Below are 9318 nucleotides of genomic sequence, written 5' to 3'. Positions count from 1 at the left end.
AAAGCTCAAATTAATGAATAAATGGGAGCTGGAGTTCACCTGACAGGGTTGAGGGAGTACATCAGACAAAAAAAGGCGGGAACCACTGATCCCAGGGACCTTGAAAAATGATGGGTACCCTTGTCTTAAATTAGGATAATCTCCCCTTTAATTGACCCAGTAATTATCGCTATTTCTTTTTGCTTTCACTGTTTAATTCCTGTTCAGCTGGCTTTATTCAATCAAACTGTATTTCAGTGGGTTTTAGCTGTGACCTGATTCTGCTTAACTATTTATTGCGAGTGTGAAATGTATTTCGAGGGGGAGTGATTGATGACACATCTGAGGAAACATGTCTGCTGTCACTCAGCTTCACGCTGTGGCTTCATCATGCTCATCAGCCCACCGAGTTCATTGACAAAAAAAAAAACCATACATTAAATCATACACATGAAATCATCACCAGGGAAATTCGGTTTTTACTAGGGCAGCACTAGTTCACAGCCAGTCTCGCTGTTCAGGAAATAAGTCAGCCGTTAGGAAAGAAATATGTGCCACAAAGTTTTACACAATTGTGAAAGATGAGTTCATTTATCTTTTTACTTTCTTTTTCCTTTTCATGAAAGAAAAGCATTCTAGGTGTGATTTTTCGTTCAAAAACATTATATATGTAGCAGTTAGAAATTGGGGGGTGAGTAGATTGTTAACAACACTAATACAATAGATTGCTCTTTGTTGTTGCACAGCAGGTTCCAGCTGATAATAAGCCACTGGCTAGTTTTCTGACAGAAGTCTGGTGAGGGGTGAGCTCCTCTCCTCAGCAGTGCTTTGAGCTAAATGCCAACATGGGGAAGTTTACCAGGTATTGTGTATACCATGTTCACCTTCTTAATTCAGCTTGTTAGCATGCTAACACTTGCTAATTAAACACAAACAAAAAATACTTACAACCAAACTAATGTATTGGACAAATTAAAAGGCAAACCACCAGCAGCGAAGGCGTTGGGTGAAATGTCAGAGGATCATCAAAGCTGTCGCAATTCATCATCCAGTGCTGAACCTGAATGTCTGTACCAAATTTCACAACAATAGGTCTAATAGTTGTGGAGACATTTCCCTCAAACCTACAAATGTCAGCCTCAAGAGGAAAAGTCATGCACGCAGTTTTGTGCCAATCCATGTAGGAAAGATGTTAAGATGTTCAATTAAGTGAAAACTTGTCCTCATGATGGTGCTAGATGAAAAGTCAGTCTCCAAAGCCATTAGGATTCCTCCTCTGGGGATCTATAGTTGTTGAGATATTTCAGTCTGGACCAAAGTGGTGGACTGACTGTAACAGAGAGTTACAGAAAAAGACGCGAGCATGCAGCCTGCTGACTCTACTCAAGAAGTAGGATGGCACGCCTCCTCACCTGTTTATCTTGACCTCCTCTTTTGTCAATGGTACGCTGTACATTTAATAAAAGTAGTCAACATAGCAGCTTTGGTGCGATTAGATGTTGATTCATCTCACTTTTGGTTCTGGTTGGGTGTAAAGAGCCGCACGACATCTGTGGGCTGCCTGTGGAGGTTTTACACTCTCACTGTAGTCGTGTTCGGGCCATTGGCCTCACACCACAGACTATACTCCTCTTTTCCCTCATGAGGGTTTCGTGCTCCAAAAGCAGAGTGATGTAGGTGTTGAAGGAGGGATGCATGCTTGAATCAAATTCTTCTGAGTCACTTCCATGTTTTCATAGTCCAACCTGCTCACTTTTGAACATCCCTCCTCCATGTTATGTCCAAACATGTCTATTTTTTTTTGTTTTTGTGTCGGAAGCAAGACCCCAAAAAAACCTGATGTCTTAGAAAAAGGAAGAGGCACCCTGCTGTTTGAGTCCCAGCGATTCTACTAAAATCCCGCCAAAAAGCGAGCACCAGAGGCAATGCTGCTTTTTACAGAACTACATGTTGCTTTTTCATTTCCATGTACATCACAGCACCTTGATATGTTTGTTTCTTTGGGAACACACTAAGCTAGCAGTGTTAACACGCTCAGTGAGTGGGTTTGGAATAAAAAAAAAAAAAGGCCTATGTCAAGGAACCCTTTCAACCTGCAGCCATTTAAAAAGGTATCCAAGTGTAACGCTGCTGAAAATGTGCATGTGTCGCCTCTCTGAGTGCTGTATATTGATGGTCAATGGGTTGAGCCCATAGAATATTGCCATGCAAATATAATTCATCCCTTATGTATTTCCTCTATGTTCCTTTCATTGCCTCATATATGTGGCATTGAAACATGCACTTGATCAAGGAGCCTTCACAATAAAAGACACTGTGCTGTATGAACTCCATTAGCCATTGAGACAAGCAGGGAGGCGACACTTGTGTTCAGAGATGGAGAGATGTGAAGAGAGCGAGACTGTGGCTGAAAGGTTCAAGGCGAGTACCAAGAAAATAAATCAGAAATTGGCCGATGCGATTGTCAGTGTGCAAACAGGATGTAGAGCCTATCAGGTAGAACAGGCTGTGAGCAACATCAGCGAGCAGGCTGGGCTCTCAATAGAGGAGGAACACCAGGACCAGGACAAGGACAATTACAGTGATGACAAATGTTGTAAATGGAGACGGGACACTCCAGGCCTGCACACAAACCCTTTGAGTGCAGTTGCTTAAGGAGCGTATCTTTTTTCATGTTTTCACCCATTTACTACAAATCATGAATCCTATACATTACTGCTGACTGTTTTGCAAACCAGAATTTTTCTGATTTTTGAAAAAAAACACTTCCATTCATTTCCATACAGTATTAAAAACAACTGACAGACATGTGCTCGAGTTGTTTAACCCCTCCCATTTAAGATACATTTTTATAGTACAGCATCATTTTGATGTATGACGTAATGCACTTAAACTGCATTGACATTAATAGAACTTGAATAAACCTCACATTTAATGTTCACTGTGAAGTTTAAAGCTGACATGTTCTTTTAAAGGATAAAGCTGGAGATATTCTATATGTTTGTTATCATCAGCAAATACCAGACCATAACCATTCCTGTCTCAATACTTCAATACCCTGTTTGTGGCACCCTTCCCCAAACCCACTGGTTCCCAGCTTCCTACTGAAGATATAAATATGTCACAAAAATATACTTTCAATGTTAAACAATAGGAGTAGTTTCCTTAAAAGACTGGACTGGACATTGTAGATGTTACTGTAACTTTTGGGGACTATTTTCAGCTGTGAATTGATAAACATTTGGTGCTTTAGTGAGCATTGAAAGCAGCAGGGTGATGTCTTTGAGATTGACTCAACAGAAACTCCAGTTCTTATGTTCATGGAGATGTAGGAACACGTCACCCACAGTGTAGCTCACTGATGTGTTTTTTGTCTTTAGACAACGATGGAGTTCTATGGAACAGAGAAATAAGATATATCAAGCGTCAGCTACACAGAAAGTACTTGCTGGTAGAATCAACTCATTGCTGGGTTTAGTCTTCAATAGGATAGTATATAACCAGATGTATATCCTTTTATATCCTCCTTAGATCTGTTTACTAGCTGTTAGAAGATGCAATGTTCAATTTGGCATTCCTGGAAGTGTCACCAGACTGAGTGAGTTCCATGAGATGGCTGAAAAAAGAAACTACACAGCTTTTCTTTTTTTCACACTTCTTGTTTTTATTGGTAGCTCTTTGCATCATGCTGTCTGATATGATGGTTCTTTGTCAGTTCTTTATTGACTTGACACCGCTGTCAGTGTCCTGTATCTTTCTGGTGTTGAACGTTATAACAGGAATGCAGGTTTGGTAAAGCTGATTAGAAAGCGGATGCAGGTCTAATTTATCACATCCAGTTTGCGGCATCCCATTCCCATCCCGGTGCTAAATGGACAGGTCGTCATTTTGCCTGCAGCAGGCTGTCAGTGGGACTGAGGCCTGTGTGTGGTTGAATGTGTTAGTGTGTGAGCGTCCATCCTGCCTTCAGCATCAGTCCCTTTCACTGCAGCCATAATTACCACTGTCTGAGGGTAACCAACAGTGGCGGATCTCATTATGCCATGATATGGGTCGCGTCTGCATATACAGGCACACATACACTGCCTATTTACATATGAATGTATCCAGTTTTGCACACACACCCACAAGCAGGCACACACTCATCTATCCACCCACACACGCACACACACACACACGCACGCACACACACACACAAACACAGCATTTACATATAAAAGCATTAATGTGCGACACACACGTTACGTAGTGCACACACACAGCAGCCTATTCATACATGCACCTCACACATATGGGCTACTCATAAATTTAGACACTTCCGTCAGAAGGCCCTCGCCAGCCGACAGGGATATGAACCCAATATAGCATCCCAGAGATAAGCCAGTGACTCTGGAAGCAGAACTAATATTATTTGCACGGTGTCGAACGTTTATCTGGCACCGCCTGCAAAGTGATGGTTCGGTGTCACTTTTGTTTAATAATGATGTGCCAATAGTAATATGCCTGCTGGCTGGAAACCTATTACAGTTCAAAAGATTATCCAAATACAATCTAATTTGGAATATTGCAATTTGACAGCCTGTGACTGGAGGAGGTGGGATGGTAATGCGATATTTTCTTTCCTTTTTAAAAATTCCAATTAACATTTTTAATGCTCAACAAACCAATGGTGACTGCAAATATGCAGAGGTGTCTGACTGTGCCAAATCTCCTGATGGGTTTCAGACAAAAGAGAGGGGAAAAATAAGTTTTTGCGCAACGCAAACTTTTGATTAGGTGAGTGCCATGTTTGGGCTCTCCTGTCAGTTGACTTTAAATTGACATTGTGAAAAAGAGATAATCTTTAAATATACTGTAGGAGAGGAAACGCTGTCAAACTGTTATACCCTCCCCTCCCCTTATTTTACATTCATCATTCTTATCAGGGACGACAGAGCTGCTTTCTGTTGTCACACTAAGTGGAGCAATCTTACATACCTACTTTAATATCACATAGATTTACACTCACAGCCTGTAAATGAGTATTATGCAAACACTGCTTATCCAGATACGCTGTTACGACTTGTGAGTCTATATAAAAAGGAGGAAATAAGTTTAGAGCAACATAACTCGACATTAACGGGAGCCCTCCACTTACTACACAGCCAATTCTTTTAAGACACAATAACCACTCAAAATGCTACTTACCACCAATATGACTTCATTAAGATCTGTCTTTGCATACCTGCAGCCTTGAATTTAGCTACCTTATTACCACCTTCCTCTCATAAATACTTAACCAAGATGGATCAACACAGTAGAGGAAATTGTTGAAAAAAAAAAGGCAAGACCTTTGCTAGTTATTAAAATTAAGTTATTAAAATTGAAATTAAAATCCACCTTAGATCATCCGACAATGCTATATATCATCAATATCTAGTGTTTAATGTATTCCTGGAGTTATTTTGTGATGAAGTGTTTTAATTTACTTTTTAGGTTCATGCCCACTTCCCCTCAACTCGTCTAATCCACGGTTCTTCTTCCATTAGCGACGTCCTGCTTTTCAATGAATTACTTTTGACAACCTCCAGAGAAGCAGTGAGTTGTTACTTCAATCACAGAGGGTGTCTGGGCGCAATATCACGACAGTAGAATTATAAGGTTTCATCTACGTTTTGGAAGGTTTTAAGATCTTGAGCTCTGAATTTTTTTTATTTTCAGTACCCTTAACTTTGTCCTATCTGTCTTCTTTCTTGTTACATCATGTATCTGTGTAAGATGTCTAATAAATGGGTGGCATGGTGGCACAGTGGTTAGCACGAAGGCCCCCGTCATGTCGAAGTGTCCTTGAGCAAGACACTGAACCCTAAGTTGCTCCAGATGAAGACCAGCACCTTGCATAGCAGCTTGGTTGCCATCGGTGTGAATGAGACCTTAACTGTACATTTACCATTTAGAAACACCTGGTAGAAATGCAAAGTGTTAATTTATGCACAGATTTGTTGTTCAGCTTATGGTTCCATACCTAACATTGACAGGCAAAAGCATTTGTATCAAACAAACAAACAAAACATGACAAAACAACAAAACAGAAGTAATGGACTGACTGAATTTGAACTACACATGTACAAATCAGTGAAACTATTTTGTTTAGTTTATAGTTTTCAACATTTGAAACTCAAACTTAATAAGAGTCCACACAAGTCGCCGTGTGAGGCTCTAGTTTGGCACAGTGGTGCTTTGAGCTCAATGCTAAATATTGATTAATGTGCGTTGTCCTTGTAAAGATGAAATGAAAACAGTTCAGTACTTCAGTTGTACTGAAAACGCTTGTATGTGTCTTTGTTGAAGGACAAATGTTGTTTTGTGTCGTTGAATTTGGAGGACTAGTTTCTCAATGGCAATGCTTGATATTTCGCAGGTATAATGTTCACCATCTTAGTATAGCGTGTTAGCATGCTAACATTTGCTAATTAGCAAAAGGAATGTCAAAATCAAAGTAATGGACCAGAGGAAAAGTCAGGAGAAATTTGACACCAATCCATCCAACAGTCGTTCAGATATTTGAATCTGGACCAAAGCAGTGGACCAACCGACAGACATTGTCATCCCTAGAGCCATGCCACTAGCATGGCTATAAATCACGTCTTAACATCAATCACATTTAAAACATTTCACATTCAAAACATTGTTTTGTTCATTTTCATTTGATATAACTTCATTTCCTTTCAGCTGTAGCAACATCACTTTAAAAATAGCCACATGATGATTAGGGTTTAACCTCACGCTGCTCAGAGTAACAGAATGTAGGTTGGTACAGAATCAACATTCATTTACTCTAAAATACGTTTTCTTAAAGAGGATCAGCCTCAGTGTGTATTTACTCCAGGAACAAGTTCAATAATCAGTGACTTTATAGTTGATATTTCCACTCAATTTCTTTAAAATAAATGGTCTTATTGGAAGATATATCAGCTATAAATATCTTAACTTTTTCTGCTTTGCAGATTTTCTTTTTTCTTTTTGATGTGGGTGGGTGTGCTCTTGTAATAAGACTTTTGACTGATGAAACAGGGTGTTGGTCTGCCCACCAGGTTTCATCTTCAGAGCCTCAACTAAGCAAGGGTTGATTGGCTGTGGGATGTAGAGAACTTCATCTTGGATGTGCAGAGAGTCCATATGAGGGCGGATACTGTCTAAAATGGTACATGTTGTACTACTTGGGTGCAAAACTGGAAGAACTCTTACAGTAAAATTATGCTGGATAGAAACATTCACTAACTGACATGACTTTCTCCATATTACTGCCGTCAACTTCCTGCACACATACAGTGTACGGCCTTGAGTATTTCATGGAAATGGACGGCATATTGCGCTACCCAGATAAGAATTTGGCCATTGCAAATGCTTAAATTGAGTTGTGGCTGCAGAGGGAAATAACATCTCTTCATGTCGTGATGTGTGACACATCAGCATGGTCAACCATAACCATTTCTAGAATGGTGATGAGTTCATTGGTAATGTGATTGCCTGCTGTTGCTTCACTTGTAATGGAGCTATGTGCATGTTTAGTTCTTTCAAAAGAAAATGCTAATTTCAGCCTGAAGGCATGTAATGACAAATGAGAGTGATAGTGATTCTCCCATTGCTATCCCCCGTCTCTTTGCCTCCCTTCTCTTGTGTGACTCATATTCCCTGCCCAGCTCTTCACAATGGTCACATTTGTCGGACGTTGCCTTTTAAAGGAAAAAAATATTACATCTTTATCAAATTCAATGAAATTTCAATATTCTGCTTGTGTGTTTTTGATCTGTCTTACTGTTAAAATGTTTAATACCATTTTATACCATATACTCCTTTGGTTGCTCTCCAAATGAAACCAAGCAACAAGATTTTGAGGGAAGCAAAAAAAAATCCCTCAAAGGACACACATGAGCAGATTCAGATCACTGAGATATAAAGAGACGCATAAATGCACAAGGCAACAGATGCCATTTTAAGTATGGTAATAAGAAACTAGCAGAGAAGGAGGAGAAGGCGGGAGGGTGGAGACGGCAGCGAGGATAGCAGCCGTGAGTAGTAGGCAGCAGCAGCATGAATGATAGTCAGATGATAAACACCACCTCATCGACCTGTGAGAATGTGATTGGTGATTGCACGAATCTGTCTGACTTAACTTCGTGCTTCATTCGTGTTGCACAGCAACAGGGAATTCCCAAAATATAATCTAATGTATGATTTCTGCAAGCATGTGACTTAAATAAAACAAACAGTGCAGAAGAGTGAGCATGAAGAGCTGTGATTGGTTGACAATAAGCAAATATTTCAGTTTTGTACCTTTTCATGCGTTTGAACAGTATTTCTGTGTATGACATCACACATATTTTGAGGCCATAAACATCACATTCTTAAAATGTGCTGTGACAGCACTGGGTAGAACTGGTGTAAAAAGTCATTATTTCCAATAGACCAGTAGAATAACATCTCTCCATCTTGTGGTTGTCGCATTTTGATTCTACCTGTTGAGTTGTAGCCACAGGTGCGGCATGGCTCTAAGGAAGGCATGGTGATCAGTCAGTTGGTCCACCACTTGTGTCAAGGCTAAAATATCTCAACAACTATTGGTTGGATTGCCATGAAATTTGATACAGACATTCATGCCCCCCCCCCCCCCAAGATGAATTGTAGTAACATTGGTGATCCCTTAACTTTCCATCTCTCTGTTTATGACCAAATATCTGTAAAACTAATGACATTCCCATCAGTCTCAGCTGTACTTTGTGTGTTTAGTGCTGGTTGGCAATTGGCAAAAATGTTGGCATGCTAACACGCTAAACCAAGATGGTGAACATGGGAAACATCAGAATATTAGTATTGTCATTATTAGCATGTTAGATAATGCCAGCTTGGCTGTAGACTCTTAGTCTATATTAGAACAAAATCTCTGTGCAAGACATCAAACATATTTTAATGAATAAAATGAACACATTTTTGTCAAAAACATCTCAACACTCATAAACACACGCCTTACTTGAAACACAACATGTGCTGTGACTGCTCTGTGTTGCAGTCTGCCATTGGTGTAAAAATGGAGTGCTTTGGTGAAAAATAGCAGCTTTTTGATTCTACAAGTTGAATTGTTCTCTCTGCTACTAACCTCCACTGAGGCTCTGCTGTAAATATGTCAACATGGTGTCATAGCATTACACAAGTTTTGTTTTCATTAAAAATCTGTTGGCAACACATTTTGACTCAGTACTTTTCAGTCTTTATCATAGACATATACAATTATATATACAATTTCAGTATACTGAAATTAAATGCACATTAGCCATTGTACACCATGTTTATTGATATGCT

This window comes from Enoplosus armatus, chromosome 16, assembly GCF_043641665.1.
Source record: "Enoplosus armatus isolate fEnoArm2 chromosome 16, fEnoArm2.hap1, whole genome shotgun sequence".
NCBI lineage: Eukaryota > Metazoa > Chordata > Actinopteri > Centrarchiformes > Enoplosidae > Enoplosus > Enoplosus armatus.
This window is presented reverse-complemented; position numbering follows the sequence as displayed.